The sequence below is a fragment of the Alligator sinensis genome, unplaced genomic scaffold (assembly GCF_000455745.1).
Source record: "Alligator sinensis unplaced genomic scaffold, ASM45574v1 scaffold562_1, whole genome shotgun sequence".
Lineage (NCBI taxonomy): Eukaryota > Metazoa > Chordata > Crocodylia > Alligatoridae > Alligator > Alligator sinensis.
The window spans coordinates 39011-46282 of NW_005842227.1; positions in this window are offsets into that span (position 1 = coordinate 39011).

Consider the following 7272-nt stretch of genomic DNA (forward strand, 5'->3'; position numbering starts at 1 on the left):
CAACAGCGCGGGGACCGGGGACTATGCCCTGCTGCCACTTGCCCCCTTCCACCTGGTGTGAGCCGAGCCCTCATCCTGCCCTGGCTTGACAAGCGGCAACAGGGCAGAGCCTCCACTCCCAGCACTCCTGTGCCCGCATCCCAGGCCCCCCACCTGAGCTGGGCAGCTTGTCCCAGCCCCAGCCCCAATCCCTCCCTCCCCCACACCCCTTCCCTTCATCCTCCCCCAACCCCAGCAGATTTACCAGCTGGAGGAAGCTGCCAGCTACCAGTTTAGTCTATGGCCAAATCTCCAAATTGGACAAATCTTTTTCTGAAGCTTTCACTCCTGTGCCCGCATCCCAGGCCCCCCACCTGAGCTGGGCAGCTTGTCCCAGCCCCAGCCCCAATCCCTCCCTCCCCCACACCCCTTCCCTTCATCCTCCCCCAACCCCAGCAGATTTACCAGCTGGAGGAAGCTGCCAGCTACCAGTTTAGTCTATGGCCAAATCTCCAAATTGGACAAATCTTTTTCTGAAGCTTTTCTGAATCAATTTGGATGCTTCAAATCGATTTGGAGCTTTTATGTGGTCTCCCAATTCGATTTGGATTCGGAGATTCGGTCCCTGAATCAGGCCAAATCTCCTCCGAATGTAATCAGCTACCAAGGCTTCACACTTAATAAGGTGGTAAGAAGACTTCTTAAGGCAAATCCAGACTAAGCCATTTCCACTTCATGCCTAGTTTTCCATAAACCATCTTAAAATGCAGGTGAACCATTTAATAGAGCAAATTTGCTCAGAAGAATTTGTGCTTTTTAAGCAAGTTTGTCTCCAGTTTAGTAAACTGGTAGATAAATTGGATTTAAAGAATTGCATCAACCCTTCAATGGCCTCAAGTTATTTTCACAATGTATGTACATAAACCATGGCAGTACAGCAACTACTGCCTTTTCAGTATTACTCTCTATACATTTGACTCTCACTTGCTAGCTACTATATAACAACAGACTGCTGAATTAACCTCTATGCCTTAACAACACAGAAGTATAAAGGACTTTTCCCTAAGTATTTTGCATTAGTTGCTAGAAGTGCAAGCAAGAACAATAGCTATCGGGAAAAGACCTGGACATACAATTACGTTTAAAAAAGGCCAGATATGAAAATCAGTATCAGAAAGAGAGGTGATACAATCATATGCAAGACAAGCTATATTAAACAAGAGATAAATCAGCATAACTCAGTAGGTAAATTATGGTCTTTTCCAACCAGTCAAAATCCTTTGAAGAAATTGTCACAATGATTAAGAGTCATGAAGAGACACAATGAGCATATATCCTGCCCATTTCAGACAAGTTCTTTTCTTGAGTCTGGATAGCTTAACAGCAGGAAACAAGATATTTGTACAAGAAGAGAAGGATGAAGGGCCAGAAGGCCGCAGAGCAGTAAGAAGAACAGTTATTCTGGGTGGAGAAACAGAAGCACAGGGCAGAGGTGAGCACCATGCCCGGGCAGTACAGGGCAGAGATGAGCACAGTCCATCTATTTCCTTTTTAACTCTTGCATTTTTCTCTCCTTGGTCAAGGGAAACCCAATAATTTAATAACTCAATTTCTGTTCTTGAGCTAAAACGTCAGCTCTGCCTAGCTGAAGTTTTTTTCAGCCACACTTTTTTTTTTGGGGGGGTAGGAGGAAAAAAATAAAGAGATGAGGGAAAGTTGTGAACAGGAGGAGGAAGGGAAAGCTGCAGTTTTCCTTCCCATGCTTCCCCAGTTTTGGGATTTGTTCAAAATTATCACCCATTCCAGCACAGTGCAGCATCTGTAATGCCAGCCAATATCCACAAAGCACAACACGTTCTGGACTAAAGCCAGCTGAAATGCAGGGTTTCAGGTGCACAGGCAGGTTCATTTTTCATTTGCAAGAATTTCATTTTTTCTGAAAATGAAACTGCAGTCCAAACTACACCAAAAAAACTACAGCTTTTCACAATGTCCTGTGAATGGAAAGCTTTCCCATCAGTTACACAGCTGGTAGAACGCCAGCTTTGCCAAGCTGCCATTACCAGTGAACATCCAGTGATGTATTACCACTGCTCCAGGGCTGGAGATCCTACAGTTTGTAGCAATTGCCTCTCCCCTGCTGCCAACCCGAGACAGACCCATCAGGAATCTAGGTGACATTCCATCAAAACCCTGCCTTGGATGTGTTACAAAACTCACTGATTTTGAGATGCTGTGAGAAGCTGACCTGGAGACGCCTAGGATTCAACGTGCGTTTCAGCCCACCTCTATTTAGGATAAAAACTCTACACAAATTCTTTGGGGGTGGGAAGATATGCCATCTTTGTCTTTGCTGATAACTTCCCCATGCCAGGGGAATTTACAGTTTTCCATATAGGTTAGTTTTGAGTCTTTTTTACACACACACACACACACACACACACACACACACACACAAATCCCTTGTGCATTCTTAAAAGAAATGTTGAATCATTTCTATTGGCATTTAGCTTCGTAAAAAAATTGTTTACAAAACTTACTTTTTGACCAAGACTGTTCAACTATGACTATTCAGAAGGACAGACTCAGCTTTAAGGCTACCAATAGTCAGTCTTTGAGATAAGTACTCAGATTTTTAAAGCAAAGCAGAAGCTTTGAAAGTGTCAAAGGCATTTGCACTTAGGCATCCAAGTACCTTTAAGGATTTGGGCCCGAATTTGTAATTGTAGAAGCAGCAGATGTCTTGCTTAAATTCTCTGCTTGGACATGTGGTTTTATCATCATATTTCATCTATTATCTCTCCTTTTGTGTGAAAGGGCTGCAGAAACAGGACACTGTGATCTCAGAGGAAAAGTGAAACCAATTACATAAAAACTGCTTTTTTTAAAAATTTGACTGCATTTTCACTCTGATGCCTTTTCTCCCTATCCCATTTAGTTGTACGAATTTTAATCTTAAGTGTCAGAATACTATATAAAAAACTTAGAAGAGGGTGTCACAAACCAATTATGCTCCTTTAACATAAGAATGAGTACAAATAAAAAACAGATTTACAAAGAAAATCACAACTAAGTATACATTTTACGTATTACGTTTTGCACATCAGTAAGTAAACAAACAGGCAATAAAAACAGCAAGGTTCCTGCTACATGAATTTACCCGATTCATGTATGATGAAAATGACATTATGGATGTCATTATAATACTTTCAGTAGTTAATTACTTATGTAAAAATACATTATTTATGTAATCTAGGTATCATAACATTTTAGTCAATTCAATCATTTGCTGAGAAGTAAAAAGCATCAGATTGAATAAGATTTCTCAAATTCGCCTGCAAGCTGAAACCTTCACTTCAAGTTCTTGCAATTTCTCCATCCATGACGAACTTACCCAAGATTATTTTTGTTTTTATGAGTAGTTAAAATTCTGAAATCCTGTTCATAATCTCCCTTTATACCAAATATTCTTACTCTGCCTGTGCACTGGGGAAGTTCCTTTAAAAAAAACCCCAAAACAAATATTCCCCCCAATTTACAAGCAGGCCATAGAGATTAGAAAATAAATCATTCGTTCAATAAAGGTGAATGCAAGTACAGCTTCTGAACTAAACCAAGCATAATGCAGTGTTTACAAAAGTGATATGACTGCAATGCTGAACAGAGAAATCAAGCACTCTGATCACTTTTCCTCTTACTGTATACACTGCACTAATAAATCACAGCCCGAGCAGAAGCAGTGCTAACGTGCACATCTCCTAATTCAGGCCTGCTCTTGAACTAATCACATAAGATTCCAGGTAGCACAAAGTCCATTAGTCCCAGGCTATGGTCCAAGTCCTTTTAGCTCAAGGTAGATCCTCAGACAACTGCAATTTTGTCTCAGCCTCAGAAGTTTGAAGATTCTTTGCTCATATGCAGTTCTTTTAACCAAACTCCAGTTGAGATAGTTACAGGACTAGCTGAAAATAACTTTGTGAGCCTTTGCTGTTGTCTGAAAACCTAAGGCCCCTCCTGCAATCAGAATTTCCATTACAGCAAATGCAACCTACCATACACACCTTACAACAAAGTTGCCTTCGACTCAACCCATCATCCCCAGTATTACTAAGTGATGCTTAAGGATCAGCGTGAAGAACTTGAATGAGCTGCTACACAATACAAAGTCCATAAGTCTTAAAACAACTATGAAGTAGGCAAAAATGCCCTGTCGTCCAAGAGCACTGGTTAGCCAACCCAAGCATCTTGAGAGTTAATCTCTGGAATAGCCCAAGAACTTTGTACTGTCCAATGGCCCATCACAATCTTCCATCCTCAAATGTTAATGCTTGATAATACATCTTGTATCGGGTCAACTGGCAGAGTGGGGGTCTGCACAGCTACAGTACCACCTGACTGTTAAAAACTGGTATAGCCGATCCAGTATCACCATCACCCTTGGTAATCTCCGATTTAGAGACAAACAACAACATCCTGAGACAAGACTTCAACAGCAAGTCTAATGCGCTGCACCAACGGCTCCTGAAGAATGGATTTTGTTTTGCATCCTATTTCCAATGCTGAGAATAATGAGACCTATTTGTTTCATTTCATTTTGAATGATTGACAAATATACCTGTATGTGCCCCTCTAGTGCCTCATTTCCACTGGCTGCAGTTATCAGGAGCTTATTACATAAAACCATGTGGGCCTGTCTACATCTTTTTAGACTCACTATCTGCATATATTACCATATTATCATTAACAAAGCAAAGCATGTTAGCATGTGCTACTTAGTTCAATCAAACACTAAAAGTAATGTATGCATCGACTTTACCAGCAATCCCACAAAATAGTACAAGGAGTCTTGTCTACATTAGTGGTAGAACACACAAGTTCTAACAAATAAAACGTAACCTAGTTGAGACAAACCCCTGAGATCACTTATAGCACAGTTGTAGGCATCGATCACCATATGGATGCACACAGCACCTAAATATATTACAGGATATGCCATATGAACTAGGGAGTCTTCTAGAACAGAGAGGTGCAAAACATATACCTGACTTACTGAACATTACAGCTACTTTCATCACAAATACATACAGCCAGTAAGTGGAGATTATCTAGAACTTGACACAGCATTCCTCCTTGGGGAAGGACACTAGTACAATTCACAGATTACATCAGTGTCTACTCTGATGGATTTGGGGAGTCATGCCACTGACCAAATACCCCAAGAGAGACAAGGAAAGACTTAATGGAAGAAAGTGAGCAGTGGTTGGGACTGTAGCCATTACATTTCCCCAGATGAGATCTCAGATGGGACCGTACTTATCCAAAACAGAAACTGCCATCTTGGAAGGTCCAAGGGAGATGCACAAACCATACTGCTGAATTCACAAATGTATGTAGGTTTGTGGGATACAGATCAAAGTTATGAACTTTTGCATCACAATGCCTGTATCCATGCAAATAATCATCTCAAAAAAGAACCCCCAAATGCAATAGTTATGCCCTGTTTTCCAATTTCAAAAAGTTGGAGGAAACTATATATTATGTTATATTACAGTAAGCAATTTAAATGAGATCAGAAACAATTTAGAAAAAAAAAGATGAAAATACAGAGGTGGATAGTAGCTAGACTCATTGCAAGTCAACAGCATGGCAAAGTATGAATGTTTCAGTAACATGTTATTAAAATAAGCAAATAGCACAAAGTCAAAGTGTCATCTAGTTTGGAAGTAGTTTGGGAAATACTAGTGGTTTTCCACAAAGCAGGATAAAGTGCACCACAAAACTCGACCATACTTTTAGGCAATATACTGGGCAATATACTTTTAGGCAATATACTGGCATCAGGTCTGGCCTGCAATACACAATATGTTTGCAATATGAAATATGTAGCAAAACTGACTGGTCTAACTTCATAATCTCCAACCTGAAAGGAAATGCTGTTCTCTCACCCAAAATTCACTATAAACGCAGCTCATTAAACTACAACAGGGTTGGCCAACCTGCCACACAAGTGATACCGTTGACCTGACCTCTGTGTGGCAAGCAGCAGACCAAGGAGGAGACGCACAGCACAGCAACACACAATGCAGTTTGTGCCTGAAAGCTTGCAGAGAACAATTTTGCCAACTATTTAGTTGGCCTAATAAAAGATATCACATCTACCCAAAGCACCTTGAGCTGCAGTCTGGACACCCTGAGGGAATTGGCAGAGTTACCCAGGGCTTAATTTGTAGGATGCCTGCCAAAAAGGCTGGACAGCACTGAACTACGGGAAAAAGCTTCCTTAAACTTCTCCCTTCTCTTAAGGCCCGTTACCTTCTTTCTTCTCAGAGTGCCTTATGCCTCAAGCAAGCAGCCTATTCAGGTGACCAGGTGATTGCTGGCTATCACCTGGCTTCAGGATCTGCGTACCTAATACAGATAACGCCGCAAGATCTGAAAAAGAGCTCCAGATAACAAGTGTTGGACAGGCTGATCTATACAGGTCCGATAACGTGTCTCATAGATGGCTATCCATTGCAAGGCCCCCCAAACAGCCTGCATGCTTGAGGCATAAGGCACTAAAACCCAGGGGCTGGCAATATTTGTGGGCACAGTGCCAAAAACACCTGCAACCTTGACCTGTCAGATGGTGGGGCGGATGGCGTGGGAGCTGTGAAGGGCCTGATCCTTTCAGGGCAGTCCCTTCCCCACTGTCCACCCGAAGGCATGCGCGCCAAACGAAATGGCACGCTCTGGCACCTGTGCCGCAGACTGCTTACCCCTGCCTTAACCCCATGCAGCGGAAAGGGAGGGAGACAGCTGAACTGGGAGCCTGTGCACACTGAGCAGCCCGGCAGCTCCAGCAACATGGGTCAAAGGCAACAACCCTGGAAGCGGCCCAGCCGCCAAGCAGACCACCCAGGTATCCGACAGCCAGCCTCGAGGCCCGGAAGGCAGAGAAGCCCTCTTCAGCTGACTCCACCAGACCCAGCTGTGGCTCCCCCGAGCCGGGGGCTCAAGTCAGGCCCAGTCCAGCAGCCCCCGAAACCTGCCTCCCCCCGCCTCGAAGAGCGCCCGTGTCCCTGCCGGGGGAGCCCCGGAGGGGCCGGGCTGACCTGGGCGCCGAGGTAGCGGCTCAGGCAGTCCTGGCACACCGCCTTCTTGCAGCAGGGCAGCGGTTGCCCGGGCCTCTCCTTCAGGCACACGCGGCAGCCCAGCAGCAGCACGGGCCCGCAGCCGGCCGCCAGCAGCGCGGGGAAGGGCTGCGGCAGCAGGGATAAGTCCAGCTCCGGGCCCCGCGGCTCCTCCCCGGGG